At 49.8% G+C, this 24,580-nt stretch overlaps 1 protein-coding gene across 2 annotated transcripts in view; it reads right to left on the bottom strand.

Moving 5' to 3' along the window:
• CTIF (cap binding complex dependent translation initiation factor) overlaps positions 1 to 24,580 on the bottom strand; it is a 403,817-nt gene that overhangs the window by 181,932 nt on the left and 197,305 nt on the right. The gene's annotated exons all lie outside the window — the stretch shown is intronic.

Below are 24,580 nucleotides of genomic sequence, written 5' to 3'. Positions count from 1 at the left end.
CTCCCACCATGACTAGTAGCGGGGGTGCCTCATATCTGTGATCAATGGTTCCTTGCTGCTATAAAGGTGCAGACACACACTAAAGGGCTGAATTATTGCAGAGCTTCACAAGTATGTAGGCTAGGAAATCTGGTGAAAGATCTTTCTCTGTGTGTATCCGCAACTTAGCACAGCGCACAATTCTGCCTACATCATGACCATGACACAACTTGGGAACACTTCTCCTGTGTCCAACTGTCCCGTTACCACCAAGCTCAGCCACAAAGCAGAGAGGCGAAAGAGACGTCCTTCTCTACGAATTGCTTGTAGTTGCTCCTGGTAGCCCACGCTTAGCCATGTGCAGTGCTACAAATCATAAGATCCATTCACACAAGAGTTGCATGAAGCTCTTCATCAGTCTCTAAAGCTTCAAGTCCCTCTGTATAACTGGGATCAGCCTCAGCGAGAGGACAATTCTTGGTCAGACTTCCCATGCAATGAGAGATCGGAAGAGAACTGGGTCAGAATGTGGCAGCAGAATCCAACATCGGTTTAAGGAAGAAAGAAATCTGTAGAAAGCCCTGCACCAAACGAGCCAAGGCCTGTGCCCACACTGGGCTGGCGGCTTCTATTGGTAGTGGACACCATTCGCAGTGTAGAAGGAACAAAAAGGTGGGTTATCTGTCTCGATGGTGCCTAGTAAACACTTTCCCATGTTGTAAGGTCAATTAACCTGTAAATAATAGTCACTAACTATAAAACAATGGTGAACTTGAGGCCTGAGACGTGTCCATGGTAATTACAATACTGCTCATACACATACTGAATTGCCTAGCTGACCTAATATTACATTACATACCATGGTAGACCACAAAAGATTTTTGGTTTAGAGAAGATCACAGATTCCAAAATATTGTGTATGCATAATACTTGTTGAGGACTAGTACTGTGCCACCTCAGCCCTCTTCAGGTGAGACACTTTAGTGCAGAGGTGGATAGACTTTCTCTGCCGTTGTGAAGCCATTAAGGCCATTCAATGCAACACACCCAAACCAGTGATAACGTGAATTGGAAGACACACAATAATGCATTAAGATATACACCTACAGATGTATGCTCATACATCATTGCTGTAGTCATAGAAAAAAGCCCCTCTCGCGCGTCACGTCTTGTGAGAGTGTGCTAGCGTTGGGCGTCTTTTTTGTTGTTGTTGCAGAAAATGCATCTTACTCACAAATGTGGTGAGGTTGGGATTCACAAGGAGAATGATGAGTATTGTGTGTGTGTGACTGAGTCTCTCAATCTGTATACAATGTAGCAACCACAGCCATTTTCCAATACAAGTTCTGTTCTGCTCCGTATACAGACTCACTCACACACAGTACGCAAGTGTCATATATCACATTAATCAACACAGTCTCCTTGTGCGTCTAAGACGCATTGTGACTAAGATGCATTTTCAAAAAAAAGAAGAAAAAAAAGAGGCAGAAATGCACGGGACCTGGCGGCTCACTCACACCAAGTGGAGCACTGAGGCTGGATGTACAGTATGAGCACACAATTGGCCTCCTGTTTGCTCACAGGTGGGAAAGCCATGCCTTGACCTCATAATAATGAGTCCATCTGTCAATCCATAACAGGGTGGCCATCAGGGTGTGTTCAGAAGATTTTAAGCTGCAGTAGTTTGTTTCTGGCGAGCAACAAGCGGCCCAGTGAGTCTTCTCCAGCAGGCGCCAGGTTCCTGCACCCCCTCTGACCTATTCTCATATCTTTTTTTTTTTAAATAGAGTAATTTTTATTCAACAGCATATTAAAGATAGACATTTCAGTATACACTGGGAAGCACAATTGGAATTACACAACATTCTGAGTCATACTTTTTTCCAAGGGTATACATATGCGAATGACATTCCCCGTATCGCTATTCCCGTGCAGTCTTCCCACAATATACATATTTTCTGAAGTCTGTAAACAGGTCATGATTCACATACTTATCATTTTAGATATTTTCTCCCCAAACCTTTATTGTAATTACCCCGTCTAGTAGGCCTTATATAGCCCACAACCCCACTACCCCCGAACAGAACCCTCTAAAACAAACTCAAGCCTAGTCAAGCTAAGGTGTGTATGGTGTGGTGTGGCAGCTAGATAGTTAAACAACTACGTTAAAGGAGAGGTAAAGGCTCGGCCCAGCGCCCCAGGGCCCAATTTGCGCTTCGCAGCGAAAGCCGGTGCCCTCTAAATCTGAAGGGCAAGGGAGGAGTATGTGGAATTGATCCAGGGAGACCATATCTTCTCGTATTTGGTAAGGGCATTATATTTCATATATACATAGCGTTCTTTTAGTAGAGTATCGTTTACCAAACTTTTGAAAGCAGGTATCGTGGGAGGACGCGGGGCCATCCATGTCCGCGCAATACACACCTTTGCAAGAGCGCACACACTGCGGGCATAGCATACATGCTTTCCCATCGGGACCCAGAGTCAGAATCGCCCACCCCCAAAATACTAAATCTCGGAGTCAGCAAACCACTCGGTATCCCCGTATGTTCCAGAATCGACCCGACCCCAGCCCAGAACACCTGCAGCAACGGGCATTCCCATGTGAGGTGCCAGAATGTGCCTCCAGCAGCCCCGCACTTGGGGCAAACATCAGCACTATCAGACCTAAATCTGGCCAGCCTGCTCGGCGTCATGTATGATCTATGCAGAATGAAAAGCTGTATCTGCTGAAACCGCAGCGATTTGGTGACCTGGCTCGGATTGCCCAGAGCGCCCTCCCAGTCTTCCCCGTCTATGGGACCCAAGTCACACTCCCAGTTCTCCCGAAGATTCGAGAGCGGGTCTGCATGTATTGTTTGAAGAAGGTACGAGTAGGTGAAGGAGATCACCTTGACTCGACCCAGTGAATGTAAAAATGTTTTTATGGGGAAGGGGAGGAGCGCCGGGGGAGAATCTCCGAACTGCGCCTGCAAGGCGTGCCTGAGCTATAAAAATCTGTAAAAGTGAGAGTTCGGGAGTCCAAACTCCTCCTTTAATTGCTGGAACGATTTCAATGAACCATCACTATATAACTGGGACAGTGAGACTATCGAATATGGAGCCCACACCTCCCCGCCCTCTAGAGACCCCAGTTCACTAAGCAATGTGGAGTGCCATAGGGGAGTGTCCGGGTCCATACCCTCGTACCCAAGCAGGCCCTTCAATGCTAGCCATATCTTCATAGCCTGAAAGACAATAGGAGGTGAGGATCTAGAAGGGTTTCCCCCCACCAGGACCTGTGTCGGGGAAAGATCCGGGTAATAGCACCGAAGGAATGCCCAACCCAGTCCAGTCCCCTCCCCTCCTCGAAGCCACATACCGATATGTGATAGCTGAGCAGCATAGTAATACAGTTTAAAGTGGGGCAAGGCCAAGCCGCCGTCCCTTTTTTGTCTGGTAAGGGTGGTTAATTTTATTCTAGATCTTTTATTGGCCCATATCAAGGACGTCAGGACACTATTTAATTTCCTGAAGAAGGCTGGAAAGATGTATACAGGGGACTGCAAGAGAACATACAATAGTTTAGGCAAAACTACCATTTTAATGAGGCCGACCCTACCCGTCATTGTCAGTGGAAGCTTACACCAAGCTCTCGATTTGCGCACTACTGTCTGTACAAGAGGGTCAAGGTAATTAGGATCCCGAGGTACTTAAACTGGACTGTCCAACACAGCGGTAGAGATATTTTCGGAACCTGGGGGAGGGAGCCTATAATGGGCATAATAAATGATTTGGACCAGTTTATGCGGAGACCCGAATACCCACCAAAGGTCTCAATGACCCGCAACACAGTGGGCATCTCCACCGTGTAGTCTCGAAGGAATAACAGCAAGTCATCCGCATAAAGGGCTATTTTATCAGTGCAGGAACCTGTATCTATTCCCCCAATGTCTGGGTGCGACCTGATCAAGCAGGCCAGGGGCTCTATGGCTATGGCAAACAGGGCAGGAGAGACGGGGCATCCCTGTCTGGTGCCCCGTGTCAAAGGGAAGGAGGAGGAAATGTAGCCATTCACCAGGACCCTGGCGCGCGGATTCTGGTATAGCAATTTGATCCATTGTATAAAGTTTGGGCCAAAGCCCATGTTCCTCATGACTCCCCACAGGTAAGGCCACTCAACGCTGTCAAATGCCTTGGCTGCATCCAGTGAGACCACAGCCGCATCCGAGGGGAAGTCATGAGGAGCCTGCAAAATAGTGTACAGCCTGCGCAGATTAATGGATGTGGATTTCCAAGGCATGAAGCCAGTTTGATCCGGATGAATTATAGATTCAATTACTAGGTTGAGCCGGACCGCAAGAATTTTCGCCAGGATCTTGGCATCGGTGGGGATAAGAGAGATCGGCCTGTAGGACTCCAATAGTTTGGGGTCCTTACCAGGTTTTGGAAGCATTATGAGAATCGCCTCGGACATTGAGGGAGGAAGGCTGTTAGCGGCAAACATATCAACATACGTGTCAAGCAGCTGAGGACCAAAGAACTCAATGTATTGTTTATATAGTTCCGTGGGAATACTGTCACTACCCGGGGATTTACCATTAGGAGACACCTCCACCGCCGACGTCACCTCCTCCAGGGTCAGAGGCGCGTCCAAGGCGTCCCTAGCCTCAGGGGAGAGTTTAGAAAGGGGAACATTTGTCAGGTATAGGTCTAAGTCCTCCGTGGAACATGTCAGTCGACTATCATATACCTCCCTAAAGTAGCTGAGGAACATCTGTGCGATGTCAGGGGTGTTATCTACCGTGGAGCTGTCGGAGTCAAACAGCTGCGCTATCGTGGTCCCAGGTCGGTCATAATGCACTAAGTGGGCCATCAAACTACCTGGTCTGTCCGCCTGCATATAGATGTTAGTGGCCCTAAACAAGAGGGAACGTGCATTTTTGTCTGAAAGGTGAGCCAGCCAGGCCACCTGAGCCACCAGCCAGCGGGTTTTCAGCGCAGGGGTACCCTCAGTCAGGTATCGCGTCTCCAGATCCCTACACTCAGTCTCAAGCTGTTTTCCGTTGCCCTGCGAGCCACCCTGCAGGCAGCAATTTTGCCAATCAATGTACCTCGCAAATACGCTTTGAATGCATCCCAAACAACCGGGGCCGTTCCCGCATTATCCGCAAAAAATCCCTCCCATGTGGGCGCTAAATCCGGGCATTCGCCCAGCTGGGCCAGCCAAGATGGATGCAGCCGCCAATATGACTGTCCCCTCTGACATTCCCCATCTATTGACAACACCAGGGGCGAATGATCGGACACCCCCCGTGCTTCATAACGGACATCCGTCACGCCAGGCAGAAGCCCAGGCGAGACCAGGGCCAGGTCGATTCTGGAAAAAGAGCCATGTGTACCCGAATAGTAGGAGTATTGCCGAAGATTAGGATTCCGAATCCTCCAGGCGTCTACCCACTGCATACTATCTGCGAATTTAGATCTAGATGAAATTAAGCCGCACCCCGCCCCTTGATCTCGAGGAGCCCTCCATCTATCCAAAGAGGCATCCAACACAGTGTTGAAGTCCCCCAGGCAGATGACAGGGGTGTGGGGGGAGGAGGCAACAAATGAGGCGGCCTTTTGCAGGACATCATATGAAAACGGGGGGGGGGAACATACACAGACAATAGGAAAAAATTACGTGAAAACAGTTTACATTCTATGAACACGTATCTACCGTGTGGATCTGTATTTACCCTGATCATCTCAAACTGAACAGTCCTCTTTATCATTACCGACACCCCTCGGGAATAAGAGGAGTGCGAGGAATGATATGCCCACCCCACCCAAGGCCTGCGGAGCGACAACAGCCTATTTCCCTCCAAGTGGGTTTCGCTTAAACAAATGATATCCGGGCCATATTTCTTGATCATTTTAAATACTAAGGATCGCTTAACTTTGTTGTTGATGCCCCGGACATTCCACACCAAAATTTTTAAGGGAGGCATGTCGGCCAAGTTATCAACAGGGGCACAACACTCCTAGCAACCGCCCGTCCACCCGGCGCTCCGCTCACGTAATCATGTCGTCCGCAGGTCCCGGACCCCGAGCCGAACCCCAGAAAACAGTGCAACCCCACCACACCCTCTGAATAACAAGTATATAGGCTTCGTAAATTCAAAACATATAACAGAAAAACTGCTGAGAGGCCAACAGCGGCCCCCAAACATCCCCCCACCCCGTATACCTCCCCGAACTGTGGCATACCCATATCCCTAACCAAACTTTAGCCCTGGAGATCCTAAAGCCTACGGCAACACTGTACCAGGCGTACAGATCAAAACAACCCCAATACCAAAACCTTTATGCGTTTATACGTTTATAACACTTCTCAGCAAAGTCCAGAACCACTAAACGAGAGGAAGCTCCCTGGACTTATACTTGCGGGATGTAGGCCCATAGAGGAGGGCGACCCGATGTCAGTCTGGAGCCAGCTGGCGGACCCCCGGAGCATATCTGTCCAACCAGGAAGCCGCTTCCCTGGGCGAGCTGAAGAATTTGGTCTCCCCGTCCGCCACCACACGCAACCTGGAGGGAAACAGCATCGAGTAGGATAGATTCAGGTCACGAAGGCGTCGCTTAATGGGAAGAAACTGGGCCCGGTCTTTTTGAACGTTCGCTGCAAAGTCCGGAAATGCCGACACCCGGATTCCATTCCGGATCAGGGGGCCCTTCACGCGTCCCAGGCGCAGGACAGAGTCCCGATCCTTGTAGTGCAGGAATTTTGCTATAAAAGTTCGTGGTGGGGCGCCTGGGGGTAAAGGCCGGAAGGGCACGTGGTGAGCCCGCTCCACTGCAAACTGGGAGGTAAAGGATTCAGCGCCATATACCTCTTTTAGCCAGGACTCCAAGAAATCTTCGGGGTGTGCCCCCTCTTCCTTTTCGGGGAGGCCTACGAACCTCACGTTATTTCTGCGGAGTCTGCCCTCCATGTCCAGGAGTTTGGTTTGCAACGTCATGACTTGTTGTGTAACTGCAGACACCGATCGTTGTAAAGGACCGCTGAGGTCCTCCAAGTTGGAGACCCTTGTCTCAGTTTCGCCCACCCTCTCCCGCACTCGCTGGACGTCCTGTCGCAGCAGTGATAAATCACACTGCACCTTCTCCATCTTGTCAGACAGACGTTGTTCACTGGCCGCTATGGCCTCCAGGACCTGCTGGATGGAAGGAGCAGATGGCTGTGTATTCACCCCTGAGTCGGCCCCGGCCGAGGGATCCATTCTGGCAGGGGGGGAGAGTTTAGGAGATGACTGCGTCGACTGGGTTGCAGGCTGTCGAGCAAATTTCTCCAGTTTAGCCGCGGCCGCACTCTGGCCGCCCCTCACCATCGTAACAAGGCCCAGCAATACTAAGAGTCCCAATATTCAGTGTCAAGAAGTATAGCAGTGGGCGGTAAATGCAGTATCAGCAGCACGCCAGGCACTGGGATAGCCAGCTGTTATATTGAAGGGAGAAGGGGAACCAGGGGAGTCCAGTGGTATAAATAAATATGTCCAGTGTGTGATATTCCAACAGTATAAGCAATAGGCAGGGCAGCTGGGACCAGTTCTACTCCTCCAGCCCAGTACAATCTTCACCCACACTGCACTCTGCTGTGAGGAGAGACACAGGAAGCTGGAAGGAAAATGGCAGCCCAGCACACAGATTTCCCCTTCTTCCCTCCCTGCACCAGCCTTCAGGGGAGCAGGATTATTTGTGTGTGGAGCCCTGGGGGTGCAGGAGGGGTGCCGCTTTCCTCCGGTGCCGCTGGCCGCTGTGGCCGCCTCGAGTGCGCGATCGTGTGCGCGCGCGCCCGGCGGAGCTCCAAAATCGAGGCCGGAGACTGAATTGCGGCCTAGGCCCGGAGTCCGGGCGGCCGCTGGCGCGAGCCGGGGACACTCACACGGATCCACAACGGTGCCCGCCGCCTCCCCAGTGCCGCCAGACAGGAGAGGAGTCCAGAGAAGACCACAAAAGGAGCCCCAGGATCGATACAGGATTAATATCCAGGGAGCTCCTCGATCCTGCTGCCTAGTCCCTTGCCGCCGTGGCCACGCCCCCCTATTCTCATATCTTTAGGGCTTTCTGATTCTTTCCTTTCCAGGACGGATTATTTTTCATCGGGTAACTCTTGTATAGTTTTCAAGAAAGCAGAACGTGAGACTGGGAGCAGCCGGCATCCGCTTGATAATGTTTTGAGTGACACCCATGGGATCAGACGTGCACTAGGTTCCCTCCAAACCAAAGACGCCACACATGGCCGGCATACCCAGCTCTGGTTTGGAGGGAATCTAATGTACTGAACAGGCGAAGGAACGTGTGCATGTCTGGTGCCAGGTGGGTGAACCCTGCGGCAGTTAGGCGAGACTACAAAGAACGAAGAGCAGGGAAGCCACCAACATGTCCCCAATCTGCTACTCTGTGTATCTGCTGTAATGGTGGTGGCACTCTGGAAAATGTCTTGGCTTGTAATGTTGAACGTCTGCCTCCATATAACACAAAACCGTTGCATGCCCCTGCTCTGCACAATATATGGGAGTCACGCAGCATTCTGGATTAAGAGCAGGAAGCACAGAGTGCTCCGTATCAAAGCGTCTCCAGCCTTACTCCTGCACACGGGCTAACGGGAAGTACTTTTTGGGTTAGAATTATATTAATGGAATGAACCAGTGTGGGAATGTGGGTGGTTTGTGCGGAGGTCTGACTGGCATATTGGTGGCATGTGAGGAGGTCTGGGGGCATAGGAAGCCATGTGAGGAGTGTCAAGTGCCATAAAGGGATGACTGAGGGGCATTTTAAAGGGGTGTGGATCATTAGATCGACAGTGTCTAGGTCGACCACTATAGGTCGACAGTCACTAGGTTGACAGGGTTTGAAGGTCGACAGGGTTTCTAGGTCGACAGGTCAAAAGGTTGACATGAGTTTTTCATGTTTTTTTGGTGTCGTTTTCTCCGTACAGTGACCGGGAAGCCCAATTAGTGCACCGTGTCCCCTCGTATGGCTCGCTATGCTCCGGGCAAGGTGCCTCGCTCCACTACTGCTGCGCTCGGCACAGGTTACTATTCCCAATTGTAGTCCATGTGGATCGTTAAGTATGAAAAAGTAAAAAAAAAATTTTTTTTTAAAAAAAAACTCACGTCGACCTTTTGACCTGTCGACCTAGAACATGTCGACCTAGAAACCCTGTAGACCTTCAAACCCTGTCAACCTAGAGATTGTCGACACAAATATTGTCGACCTAGACACTGTCGAGCTTCAGACCAGATCCCATTTTAAAGATCCAGGAGGGCTTGTGGAAGTCTGAGGGCAAGCGGGTGGTGGAGCATTGTATGGAAAAAGTGGTAGGTTGGAGTGGAATTGTAGGTGCCCTTTTGAAGGTTGGGAGGACACGTACGTGGTCCATGAGATTAGATCTCTGATCTTAGCCAACCGTTTCTGCAACTAAGTCGGGTTCTAAAGTTCTGCTACAGCTCAGAAGACAATAAATCTCTCTTATTGCAGCTAATTAATAGAGCTGTCTGGTAATAATAATGAGGAGCATTTGAGGGGTTTGGCGGGGTCAGGGGCTGAATGTGGGAAATGATATGAAAGTCATTACTCTATTATCTGGAGGGATTCTCTTATAGAGACACAGCACGGCCAGCCCAGAGCAGGAAGAACCAGACTTTATGTATATCCTCCCAAACAGGCTTTCCCAATGAAAGTGTTCTATGCTGTGTGTACTGTACAATCCCCCAGGCACCTGGGACCCCACCGGGATGGTGACCTATGGACACAGCAAGGAGTCCGACCCTCCAGGGCTACACTGTGGAAACATCAGAGGGAAAATGAATATGCCTTGAACGGTCAGTCTGGTCCAAGGTCACCCTCTCTGACATATTCCTCTTCTTGCCTTTTTACAATAACTCATAGGGTTAGCCAATGGCAGTATCATTACTCTTCTAGCAGTTTCCCTGCTGGAGTTGCACTCCCGGCTGTCATATGGTGATGTGTCTCATACCGGTTGCGAAGAATAATTACCAAAAAAATAAATAAAGTAAAATGCTTCTTTGCAGTAATGCTATCAGAGTCCCAAACCAACCTGGTTCTGGTATGAATGGTCGACATGGAGTAATAGTCGACACATGAAAATGGTCGACACGGGGCATGAAAAGGTCGACATGGTTGTTGTTGTTTTTTTTATACTGTTTTTGGTGCAATTTTTTTCTGTAACATGAGCAGGAACCCCAATTAGTGTACCGCGTCCCCTTGCATGGCGCAGGTTACCATTCCCAATCGTAGTCCACGTGGATGGCAAAGTATGAAAAAGTTAAAAATCTAAATTGTTTTTTTTAAAAAGCCATGTCGACCTTTTCATGTGTCGACCATAAGTCAATGTTGACTAACAGTGTTAGACCTAATGACTGTTGACCTTAACATGGTCGACCATCCAAACGGATACCAAGCAACCTGCATGTGAAAAAGACAGTTTATAATCAATAAAGGCAGGGGTTTCCTAACCAAATGCTGTTACACTGCATGCTGCCGTTCCATACACTGCACGCTGCCGTTCCATGGTACACCGTTACACTGCACGCTGGCTTTCCATGGTACGCCGTTACACTGCACGCTGCCGTTCCATGGTACACCGTTACACTGCACGCTGCCGTTCCATGGTACACCGTTACACTGCACGCTGCCATTCCATGGTACACCGTTACACCGTTACACTGCACGCTGCCATTCCATGGTACACCGTTACACTGCACGCTGCCGTTCCATGGTACACTGCACGCTGCCGTTCCATGGTACACCGTTACACTGCACGCTGCCATTCCATGGTACACCGTTACACTGCACGCTGCCATTCCATGGTACACCGTTACACTGCACGCTGCCATTCCATGGTACACCGTTACACTGCACGCTGGCTTTCCATGGTACACTGTTACACTGCACGCTGCTGTTCCATGGTACACTGTTACACTGCACGCTGCTGTTCCATGGTACACCGTTACACTGCACGCTGCCATTCCATGGTACACCGTTACACTGCACGCTGGCTTTCCATGGTACACCGTTACACTGCACGCTGCTGTTCCATGGTACACTGTTACACTGCACGCTGCCGTTCCATGGTACACCGTTACACTGCACGCTGCCATTCCATGGTACACCGTTACACTGCACGCTGCTGTTCCATGGTACACTGTTACACTGCATGATGCTGTTCCATGGTACACTGTTACACTGCATGATGCTGTTCCATGGTACACTGTTACACTGCATGATGCTGTTCCATGGTACACTGTTACACTGCATGATGCTGTTCCATGGTACACTGTTACACTGCATGATGCTGTTCCATGGTACACTGTTACACTGCATGATGCTGTTCCATGGTACACTGTTACACTGCATGATGCTGTTCCATGGTACACTGTTACACTGCATGATGCTGTTCCATGGTACACTGTTACACTGCATGATGCTGTTCCATGGTACACTGTTACACTGCATGATGCTGTTCCATGGTACACTGTTACACTGCATGATGCTGTTCCATGGTACACTGTTACACTGCATGATGCTGTTCCATGGTACAATGGGCCTAATTCACACCTGATCGCTAGGGTGCATTTTTTGCATCCCTGCAATCAGATAGTTGCCGCATACAGGGGAGGGAGAAATCGCTGTGCAGGGGTGCAATCGCATGTGCAGGAGAGCTGCACAAACAGAAGTTTGTGCAGTCTCTGCACAGTCTGGGACTTACTAAGCCGCTACGATGTTCGGGGCTGAAGCGGACGTCAGAAACCCTCCCTCCAAACGCCTGGTCCCTCCTACGTTTCCCCGGACACTCTCTGAAAACGGTCAGTTGCCACCCACAAACAGCCTCTTCCTGTCAGTCACCTGGCGATCACCCGTGCAATCGCTTTTCTTGTACATCCCGTCGCTCCCAGTCGCCTGCGGACCGACGCGCCTGCGCATTGCGGTGCATACGCAGTTCAGACCCGATCACAGGCTGTACGAAAACGCAGCCTAGAGATCGGGTCTGAATTAGGCCCAATGTTACACTGCAGGGCGCTGGTGATTGGTACAATGTTACACTGCAGGGCGCTGGTGAACGTTACAATGCTACACTGCATTCTACTTGTTTAATGGTACAATGTTACACTGCAGGGAGCTGGTGGATGTTACATTGGTACACTGCAGGGCGCTGGTGATTGGTACAATGTTAAACTGCAGGGTGCTGGTGGATGTTACAATGTTACACTGCAGGGCACTGGTGACTGGTACAATGTTACACTGCAGGGCGCTGGTGGATGTTACAATGTTACACTGCAGGGAGCTGGTGGATGTTACAATGTTACACTGCAGGGCGCTGGTGGATGTTACAATGTTACACTGCAGGGCACTGGTGGATGGTACAATGTTACACTGCAGGGCACTGGTGGATGGTACAATGTTACACTGCAGGGCACTGGTGGATGGTACAATGTTACACTGCAGGGCACTGGTGGATGGTACAATGTTACACTGCAGGGTGCTGGTGGATGGTACAATGTTACACTGCAGGGTGCTGGTGGATGTTACAATGTTACACTGCAGGGCACTGGTGGATGGTACAATGTTACACTGCAGGGCGCTGGTGATTGGTACAATGTTACACTGCAGGGCGCTGGTGGATGTTACAATGTTACACTGCAGGGTGCTGGTGGATGTTACAATGTTACACTGCATTCTACTTGTTTAATGGTACAATGTTACACTGCATTCTACTTGTTTAATGGTACAATGCTACACTGCATTCTACTTGTTTAATGGTACAATGTTACACTGCATTCTACTTGTTTAATGGTACAATGTAACACTGCAGGGCGCTGGTGATTGGTACAATGTTACACTGCAGGGCGCTGGTGGATGTTACAATGTTACACTGCAGGGCACTGGTGGATGGTACAATGTTACACTGCAGGGCACTGGAGGATGGTACAATGTTACACTGCAGGGCGCTGGTGAACGTTACAATGCTACACTGCATTTTACTTGTTTAATGGTACAATGTTACACTGCAGGGCACTGGAGGATGGTACATTGTTACACTGCAGGGCGCTGGTGAACGTTACAATGCTACACTGCATTCTACTTGTTTAATGGTACAATGTAACACTGCAGGGCGCTGGTGATTGGTACAATGTTACACTGCAGGGCACTGGTGGATGGTACAATGTTACACTGCAGGGCACTGGAGGATTGTACATTGTTACACTGCATTCTACTTGTTTAATGGTACAATGTTACACTGCAGGGCACTGGTGGATGGTACAATGTTACACTGCAGGGCGCTGGTGATTGGTACAATGTTACACTGCAGGGCGCTGGTGGATGTTACAATGTAACACTGCAGGGCGCTGGTGATTGGTACAATGTTACACTGCAGGGTGCTGGTGATTGGTACAATGTAACACTGCAGGGCGCTGGTGATTGGTACAATGTTACACTGCAGGGCGCTGGTGATTGGTACAATGTAACACTGCAGGGCGCTGGTGATTGGTACAATGTAACACTGCAGGGCGCTGGTGGATGTTACAATGTAACACTGCAGGGCACTGGTGATTGGTACAATGTTACACTGCAGGGCACTGGTGATTGGTACAATGTAACACTGCAGGGCGCTGGTGATTGGTACAATGTTACACTGCAGGGCACTGGTGATTGGTACAATGTAACACTGCAGGGCGCTGGTGATTGGTACAATGTAACACTGCAGGGCGCTGGTGATTGGTACAATGTTACACTGCAGGGCGCTGGTGATTGGTACAATGTTACACTGCAGGGAGCTGGTGGATGTTACAATGTTACACTGCAGGGAGCTGGTGATTGGTACAATGTTACACTGCAGGGCGCTGGTGGATGTTACAATGTTACACTGCAGGGAGCTGGTGGATGGTACACTGTTACACTGCAGGGTGCTGGTGATTGGTACAATGTAACACTGCAGGGCACTGGTGATTGGTACAATGTTACACTGCAGGGCACTGGTGATTGGTACAATGTAACACTGCAGGGCGCTGGTGATTGGTACAATGTTACACTGCAGGGCACTGGTGATTGGTACAATGTAACACTGCAGGGCGCTGGTGATTGGTACAATGTAACACTGCAGGGCGCTGGTGATTGGTACAATGTTACACTGCAGGGCGCTGGTGATTGGTACAATGTAACACTGCAGGGCGCTGGTGATTGGTACAATGTAACACTGCAGGGCGCTGGTGATTGGTACAATGTTACACTGCAGGGCGCTGGTGATTGGTACAATGTTACACTGCAGGGTGCTGGTGACTGGTATCATGTTAAACTGCAGGGTGCTGGTGGATGGTACACTGTTACACTGCAGGGTGCTGGTGGATGTTACAATGTTACACTGCAGGGTGCTGGTGGATGTTACAATGTTACACTGCAGGGCACTGGTGGATGGTACAATGTTACACTGCAGGGTGCTGGTGGATGTTACAATGTTACACTGCAGGGAGCTGGTGGATGGTACAATGTTACACTGCAGGGTGCTGGTGGATGTTACAATGTTACACTGCAGGGCACTGGTGGATGGTACAATGTTACACTGCAGGGCGCTGGTGATTGGTACAATGTTACACTGCAGGGCGCTGGTGGATGTTACACTGCAGGGTGCTGGTGGATGTTACAATGTTACACTGCATTCTACTTGTTTAATGGTACAATGTTACACTGCATTCTACTTGTTTAATGGTACAATGCTACACTGCATTCTACTTGTTTAATGGTACAATGTTACACTGCATTCTACTTGTTTAATGGTACAATGTTACACTGCAGGGCGCTGGTGATTGGTACAATGTTACACTGCAGGGCGCTGGTGGATATTACAATGTTACACTGCAGGGCACTGGTGGATGGTACAATGTTACACTGCAGGATGGTACATTGTTACACTGCAGGGCGCTGGTGAACGTTACAATGCTACACTGCATTCTACTTGTTTAATGGTACAATGTTACACTGCAGGGCACTGGTGGATGGTACAGTGTTACACTGCAGGGTGCTGGTGGATGTTACACTGGTACACTGCAGGGCGCTGGTGATTGGTACAATGTCACACTGCAGGGCGCTGGTGATTGGTACAATGTTACACTGCAGGGCGCTGGTGGATGTTACAATGTAACACTGCAGGGCGCTGGTGATTGGTACAATGTTATACTGCAGGGTGCTGGTGATTGGTACAATGTAACACTGCAGGGCGCTGGTGATTGGTACAATGTAACACTGCAGGGCACTGGTGATTGGTACAATGTTACACTGCAGGGCACTGGTGATTGGTACAATGTAACACTGTAGGGCGCTGGTGATTGGTACAATGTTACACTGCAGGGCACTGGTGATTGGTACAATGTGACACTGCAGGGCGCTGGTGATTGGTACAATGTTACACTGCAGGGCGCTGGTGATTGGTACAATGTAACACTGCAGGGCGCTGGTGATTGGTACAATGTTACACTGCAGGGCGCTGGTGATTGGTACAATGTTACACTGCAGGGAGCTGGTGGATGTTACAATGTTACACTGCAGGGTGCTGGTGGATGTTACAATGTTACACTGCAGGGCGCTGGTGGATGTTACAATGTTACACTGCAGGGAGCTGGTGGATGGTACACTGTTACACTGCAGGGTGCTGGTGATTGGTACAATGTTACACTGCAGGGCGCTGGTGATTGGTACAATGTTACACTGCAGGGAGCTGGTGGATGTTACAATGTTACACTGCAGGGAGCTGGTGATTGGTACAATGTTACACTGCAGGGCGCTGGTGGATGTTACAATGTTACACTGCAGGGTGCTGGTGGATGTTACAATGTTACACTGCAGGGAGCTGGTGGATGTTACAATGTTACACTGCAGGGTGCTGGTGGATGTTACAATGTTACACTGCAGGGAGCTGGTGATTGGTACAATGTTACACTGCAGGGCGCTGGTGGATGTTACAATGTTACACTGCAGGGTGCTGGTGGATGTTACAATGTTACACTGCAGGGTGCTGGTGGATGGTACAATGTTACACTGCAGGGAGCTGGTGGATGGTACACTGTTACACTGCAGGGTGCTGGTGGATGTTACAATGTTACACTGCAGGGAGCTGGTGATTGGTACAATGTTACACTGCAGGGCGCTGGTGGATGTTACAATGTTACACTGCAGGGTGCTGGTGGATGTTACAATGTTACACTGCAGGGAGCTGGTGGATGTTACAATGTTACACTGCAGGGTGCTGGTGGATGTTACAATGTTACACTGCAGGGAGCTGGTGATTGGTACAATGTTACACTGCAGGGCGCTGGTGGATGTTACAATGTTACACTGCAGGGCGCTGGTGGATGTTACAATGTTACACTGCAGGGAGCTGGTGGATGTTACAATGTTACACTGCAGGGCGCTGGTGGATGTTACAATGTTACACTGCAGGGCGCTGGTGGATGTTACAATGTTACACTGCAGGGAGCTGGTGGATGGTACAATGTTACACTGCAGGGCACTGGTGGATGTTACAATGTTACACTGCAGGGAGCTGGTGATTGGTACAATGTTACACTGCAGGGCGCTGGTGGATGTTACAATGTTACACTGCAGGGTGCTGGTGGATGTTACAATGTTACACTGCAGGGTGCTGGTGGATGTTACAATGTTACACTGCAGGGAGCTGGTGGATGTTACAATGTTACACTGCAGGGAGCTGGTGATTGGTACAATGTTACACTGCAGGGCGCTGGTGGATGTTACAATGTTACACTGCAGGGAGCTGGTGGATGTTACAATGTTACACTGCAGGGCGCTGGTGGATGTTACAATGTTACACTGCAGGGCGCTGGTGGATGTTACAATGTTACACTGCAGGGAGCTGGTGGATGGTACAATGTTACACTGCAGGGTGCTGGTGGATGTTACAATGTTACACTGCAGGGAGCTGGTGATTGGTACAATGTTACACTGCAGGGCGCTGGTGGATGTTACAATGTTACACTGCAGGGTGCTGGTGGATGTTACAATGTTACACTGCAGGGCGCTGGTGGATGTTACAATGTTACACTGCAGGGTGCTGGTGGATGTTACAATGTTACACTGCAGGGTGCTGGTGGATGTTACAATGTTACACTGCAGGGTGCTGGTGGATGGTACAATGTTACACTGCAGGGTGCTGGTGGATGTTACACTGCAGGGTGCTGGTGGATGTTACAATGTTACACTGCAGGGAGCTGGTGGATGGTACACTGTTACACTGCAGGGAGCTGGTGGATGGTACAATCTAATTAGGGCTGGTTTAAGAATTGTGGGGTCCCAGGTACCTCTAGGACAGGGGTTCCCAACCACGGTCCTCAAGGTACACCTGCAGTCCAGGTTTTAAGGGTAGCCATACTTGAGCACAGGTGACTTAAGTAGTACTTCAATTATTTTTATTGAGCCATCTTTGCTCAAGCATGGATATCATTACAACCAGGACTGTTGGTGTGCCTTGAGGACTGCTAAAATGATACTGGCGACATTATTAAAAATTATAATATATAGATTCTCCCAGCACCACAACATGTGTTGACAGCACTGTCACGCTCCCCAATTCCCATTATACTACACAGTGCCCCCCAATTCACATTACACTACAGTGACCCCCATTCACATTACGCCAGAGTGCACCCCATTCACATTATGCCACACAGTGCACCCCCAGATCACATTATGCCACACAGTGCACCCCCAGGTCACATTATGCCACACAGTGCACCCCCAGGTCACATTATACCACACAGTGCCCCCCCAGGTCACATTATGCCACACAGTGCCCCCCAGGTCACATTATGCCACACAGTGCCCCCCCAGGTCACATTATGCCACACAGTGCCCCCCCAGGTCACATTATGCCACATAGTGCCCCCCAGGTCACATTATGCCACACACTGCTCCCCCAGATAACATTATGCAACACCGTGCCCACCCAGTTCACATTACGCCACACAGTGCCCCCCCCCCCCAGTTCACATTATGCCACACAGGAACCCCAGCTCACATTATAATATACAGTGCCCCCAGTTCACATTATGCTAACACAGTGCCCCCCCATTCACATTATGCCACAGAGTGCGCCCCCAGTTCACATTATGCCGCACAGTGCCCTCCCAGTTCACGTTATGCCACACAGTGCTCTCCCAGTTCACATTACGCCACACAGTGCCCTCCCAGTTCACATTACGCCACACAGTGCCCTCCCAGTTCACATTACGCCACACAGTGCCCACCCAGTTCACATTACGCCACACAGTGCCCTCCCAGTTCACATTACGCCACAGTGCCCTCCCAGTTCACATTACGCCACACAGTGCACCCCCCAGTTCACATTACACCACACAGTGCACCCCCCAGTTCACATTACGCCAATCAGTGCCCACTAATTCATATTACACCACACAGTGGCCCCCCCCCCCCCACATAATAACAATAATAATTATTTTATATGGCGCTTTTCTCCAGCAAGACTCAAAGTCACTTTTAAGCATCAAAAACATAGCACAGAGGTTAGTATTACAGCAAAAGGAAAATAACCCCAAAATACAGGTTACATAACCCACACATGAAAGGTGCCAGGTGAGTCAGCCATTTTGGGTGGAATGTGCAATGCCTAGAAGAGATGACACAAAATGGTGACGTTATAGTGTACTAAAGCTAGAGGCAGAACCATCAGTTCCACCCACTGGTGTACCAGGTGATGCCCATGACCCGTTCTGCACACGCACAGAATTAAGAAAAAATGGGAGACTTTAGGGACAAATGGACGGATGATGCATACAAAGCAATACATCAGAATCACAAGAGGGACAATTCGGAAGTTACGAGGACAGGGGCACCTGTGGCCAAGAAGGGATACCTTAAGGGTGGACGCTTTTTATGGCCCTAACCTTGTACAGCATGATAACCGCACAATTAAGAAATAATGTATGACCGGGACAAATGACACGGATTGGGTGAATGACCGCGATTTCCACAATGACAGAGTCTGTATCAAAGTTACGGCCGGAGAATGTAAGCTGTACTCTGCAGAATAAGCAGAGGGGGATATTTGCAGCCAATGACCTCACCAGACAATAGAAAGCTGGTCTATGAAGTGGAAGGACTGTATAGAGAGATGTGCTAATTCCCTTCCTCTACGTGCTGCCACTCCTGTGGGACAGAGAGTCTGCATTGCTACTCATTATGGAGTTTCTAAATATATGAAACTCCATAATGCCAAATGGCGCGTCCAGTGTCCAGGCAAGAAGCAAGAGTGGGGAATCATCCTTCGCAGATTAGCACCTTCACACAAAGGAACATGTTCCGGACCCAGCAACACGTCAGCAATCCACTTACGCTGTACCTGTCACCTATGTTTCGTAGAGACCGCTATTGCGTGATTGAACCAATGACAGGGTTGGCTGGTTTAAACCAATTTTTTTTTCTACATTTTTTTTTTTATTATGCTGTGACTTCTTAAAAAAAAATAAAAAAATAATAGGATTTTAATACCCACCGGTAAATCCTTTTCTCTTAGTCCGTAGAGGATGCTGGGGATGCTTCAAGAACCATGGGGTATAGACGGGATCCGCAGGAGACATGGGCACTTTAAGACTTTAAAAGGGGTGTGAACTGGCTCCTCCCTCTATGCCCAATGACTTGTCACTTCTGCAAAGACCTCTTGATGAAGACCCCACTCTCCTGGATGGAGATCGTGTCTGCTAAGGAAGTCTGCTTCCCAGTTGTCCACTCCTGGAATGAAGACTGCTGACAGAGCGCTTGCATGTCTCTCCGCCCTTCGTGGCCTCGGCCATCGCCGCTCTGCTCTTTGTTCCGCCCTGGCGGTTTATGTACGCCATTGCTGTTATGTTGTCTGACTGAATCAAGACGGGCAGACCGCGAAGAAGATGTTCCGCTTGCCGAATGCCGTTGTAAATGGCCCTTAATTCCAGAATGTTTATGTGCAGACAAACCTGCTGGCTTGACCATTTTCCCTGAAAGTTTCTCCCGTGTGACTGCTCCCCAACCTCGGAGACTTGCATCTGTGGTCACCAGGATCCAATCCTGAATCCCGAACCTTCGTCCCTCCAGAAGGTGAGAACTGTGCAGCCACCACAGAAGGGAGATCCTGGTCCTGGAAGATAGGATTATTTTCCGATGCATGTCCAGGTGAGACCCGGACCATTTATCCAACAGGTCCCACTGAAACACCCTGGCGTGGAACCTGCCATACGGAATGGCCTCGTAGGCCGCCACCATCTTCCCCAGCAACCGAGTGCATTGAAGAATTGACACTCTTGCCGGTTTGAGAATCTGCTTTACCATGTTCTGTATTTCCGGAGCCTTTTCCACTCGAAGAAAAACTCTCTGTAATTCTGTATCCAAAATCATACCCAGGAACAACGACCGCGTCGTCGGAACCAACTGTGATTTTGGCAAGTTTAGGAGCCAACCATGTTGTTGCAGAATCGTCAGTGAGAGCGCAACATTTTTCAGCAATTGCTCCCTGGATCTCGCCTTTATGAGGAGATCGTCCAAGTACGGGATAATTGTGATTCCCTGCTTGCGCAGAAGAACCATCATTTCCGCCATCACCTTGGTGAAAATCCTCGGAGCCGTGATCAGACCAAACGGCAACGTCTGAAATTGGTAATGACAATCCTGAACAGCAAACCTCAGGTATGCCTGATGTGGAGGATAAATGGGAATGTGTAAGTAGGCATCCTTTATGTCGACCGACACCATAAAATCCCCCTCCTCCAGACTGGAGATCACTGCTCGGAGAGATTCCATCTTGAATTTTAATTTTTTTAGATAGTAATTGAGGGATTTTAAGTTCAGAATCGGTCTGACTGAGCCATCCGGCTTCGGGACCACGAACAGGCTTGAATAAAAACCCTCCCCCTGTTGTTACGGGGGTACTGTGACAATGACTTGATTTTGACACAGCTTTAGTATTGCCGCACATACTACCTCCCTTTCTAGAAGAGAAGCTGGCAAGGCCGATTTGAAAAATCGGTGAGGGGGCACGTCTTGAAACTCTAATTTGTACCCCTTGGTTACTATTTCTAATGTCCAAGGATCCAGGTCTGAGTGCACCCAGACCTGACTGAAGAGTTTGAGACGTGCCCCCACAAGAGGAGCCCCAGCGTCATGCAGTGGATTTGGTAGAAGCCGGAGAGGACTTCTGCTCCTGGGAACTTGCCACAGCCTGTGACCTTTTTCCCCTTCCTCTTCCTCTCGCATGCAAGGAAGGAGGACCCTCGTCCTTTTTTGTACTTATTGGGCCGAAAGGACTGCATCTGATAGTGGGGCGTTTTCTTTTGTTGTGCAGGAACATAAGGTAAAAATGAGGACTTACCCGCTGTAGCCGTAGATACCAGGTCAGTGAGGCCGTCACCAAACAATACACTACTGTTAAACGGTAGATACTCCATCGCCTTCTTAGAGTCAGCATCAGCATTCCATTAATGTAACCATAATGCTCTCCTAGCCGAGATTGCCATGGCATTGGCCCTTGATCCCAAAAGGCCAATATCCCTTGCAGCTTCTTTTAAATATGCTGCAGCGTCCCTGATGTGACCCGGAGTCAAAAGCACACTATCCCTGTCTAGGGTATCTACCTCAGATGACAAGTTATCTGCCCACTTTTCAATAGCGCTGCTCACCCATGCCGAAGTAACGGCAGGCCTGAGTAGCGAACCTGTAGTGACATAAATGGATTTTAGGGTATTTTCCTGCTAACGATCCGCAGGATCCTTTAGGGCTGCCGTGTCAGGGGACGGAAGCGCCACCTTTCTGGACAGACGCGATAGAGCTTTGTCCACCGTGGGGGTTGACTCCCACTTTTCCCTGTCCCCAGAGGGGAACGGATATACCACTGGAATTCTTTTGGGAACCTGTAACTTTGTCAGGATTTTCCCAGGCATTTCAGAAAGAGCGTTCAGTTCATGAGAGGGAGGAAACGTTACCTCAGGTTTCTTTCTCGGACGTCCTAGTGGATGCTGGGGACTCCGTAAGGACCATGGGGAATAGACGGGCTCCGCAGGAGACTGGGCACTCTAAAAGAAAGATTAGGTACTATCTGGTGTGCACTGGCTCCTCCCTCTATGCCCCTCCTCCAGACCTCAGTTAGAATCTGTGCCCAGCCAGAGCTGGATGCACCTAGTGGGCTCTCCTGAGCCTGCTAGTAAAGAAAGTAATGTTAGGTTTTTTTATTTTCAGTGAGATCTGCTGGCAACAGACTCACTGCTACGTGGGACCGAGGGGAGAGAAGCAAACGTATCTGTTCACAGCTAGGTTGCGCTTCTTAGGCTACTGGACACCATTAGCTCCAGAGGGTTCGAACACAGGCAAAGGTCCTCGGTCGTCCGTTCCCGGAGCCGCGCCGCCGTCCCCCTCGCAGAGCCAGAAGATCAGAAGTTGGTGATGAAATCGGCGGCTGAAGACTCCTGTCTTCATTAAGGTAGCGCACAGCACCGCAGCTGTGCGCCATTGCTCCCACTGCACACCACACACTCCGGTCACTGTAGGGTGCAGGGCGCTGGGGGGGGGGGGGCGCCCTGGGCAGCAATAAGAATACCTTTGGCATAAAAAAGACATAATACAGTCTGTGACTGTATATGTGTAAAACCCCCGCCATTTTTTTGTCAGAAACAGCGGGATAGAAGCCCGCCGCTGAGGGGGCGGGGCCTTCTTCCTCAGCACACCAGCGCCATTTCTCTTCACAGCTCCGCTGGAAGGACGCTCCCCAGGCTCTCCCCTGCAGTCTCCTGGCACTAAGAGGGTAAAAAGAGAGGGGGGGCACATAAATTTAGGCAAAAGGTGTATTGATACAGCAGCTATTGGGAAAAATTCACTTCTGGTAGTGTGTAACCCTGTGTATATAGCGCTGTGGTGTGTGCTGGCATACTCTGTCTCCCCATAGACCTTGTGGGGTCCTGTCCTCAGTCAGAGCATTCCCTGTGTGTGTGATGTGTGTCGGTACGGCTGTGTCGACATGTTTGATGAGGAGGGTTACGTGGAGGCGGAGCAAGTGCAGATAAATGTGGTGTCGCCCCCGTCGGTGCCGACACCTGATTGGATGGATATGTGGAAGGTCTTAAATGACAATGTAAACTCATTACATAAGAGATTTGATTATGTTGCTGCCGGGGGACAGCCGGGATCTCAACCCGGGCCTGCCCAGGCGCCTCAGAGGCTGTCAGCGTCTCAAAAGCGCCCACTATCTCAGTTGGTTGACACAGATGTCGACACGGAGTCCGACTCCAGCGTCGACGAGGATGAGGCACTATTACAGCCCAAAATGACTAAGGCCATCCGATACATGATTATTGCAATGAAAAATGTATTACACATTTCAGAGGCTGACCCTGTCAAGAGGGTAAATATGTTTGGGGAGAAAAAGCAGCCAGTGACTTTTCCCCCGTCACATGAATTAAATGAGTTATGTGAAGAAGCGTGGTCTTCCCCTGATAAGAAAGTGGTGAATCCCAAGAGAATACTAATGGCGTACCCTTTCCCGCCAACGGATAGGTTACGCTGGGAATCCTCCCCTAGGGTTAACAAGGCCCTGACGCGCTTATCTAAAAGAGTAGCCCTGCCGTCTCAAGATACGGCCGCCCTAAAGGAACCTGCGGATAGGAAGCAGGAAGGTATCTTGAAGTCTGTGTATACACACTCTGGTACTCTACTGAGACCGGCTATTGCTTCAGCTTGGATGTGCAGTGCTGTTGCAGCATGGACAGATACTCTGTCAGAGGGGTTGGATACCGTGGACAGGGATACCGTATTGCTAACACTTAGCCATATTAAAGACGTCGTCTTATATATGCGGGATGCCCAGAGGGACATTTGCCTGCTGGGCTCTCGAATAAATGCAATGTCCATTTCTGCCAGGAGGGTCTTATGGACTCGGCAATGGACAGGGGATGCCGACTCTAAAAAACACATGGAGGTTTTGCCTTATAAGGGTGAGGAATTGTTTGGGGACGGTCTCTCGGACCTCGTATCCACAGCGACAGCTGGAAAGTCGACTTTCTTGCCACAGGTTTCCTCACAGCCTAAGAAAGCACCGTATTACCAAATGCAGTCCTTTCGTTCTCAAAAAAGCAAGAGAGTCAGAGGTGCATCCTTTCTTGCCAGAGGCAGGGGTAGAGGAAAGAAGCTGCACCATGCAGCCAGTTCTCAGGAACAAAAGTCCTCCCCTGCTTCCACTAAGTCCACCGCATGACGCTGGGGCTCCACAGGCGGAGCCAGGAGCGGTGGGGGCGCGTCTCCGAAGTTTCTGCAACCAGTGGGTTCGCTCACAAGTGGATCCTTGGGCTATACAAATTGTATCTCAGGGATACAAGCTGGAATTCGAAGTGACGCCCCCTCACCGTTACCTAAAATCCGTCTTGCCAGCTTCTCCCACGGGGAGGGAGATAGTCCTGACGGCTATTCACAAGCTGTACCTCCAAGCAAGTGATAATAATGGTACCCCCCCTTCAGCAGGGAAGGGGTTCCTATTCCACACTGTTTGTGGTACCGAAACCGGACGGTTCGGTAA

This window comes from Pseudophryne corroboree, chromosome 1 (genome assembly GCF_028390025.1).
Source record: "Pseudophryne corroboree isolate aPseCor3 chromosome 1, aPseCor3.hap2, whole genome shotgun sequence".
Classification (NCBI taxonomy): domain Eukaryota; kingdom Metazoa; phylum Chordata; class Amphibia; order Anura; family Myobatrachidae; genus Pseudophryne; species Pseudophryne corroboree.
The sequence above is the reverse complement of the archived record's forward strand: the minus strand, read 5'-3'. Positions and strand labels throughout refer to the sequence as shown.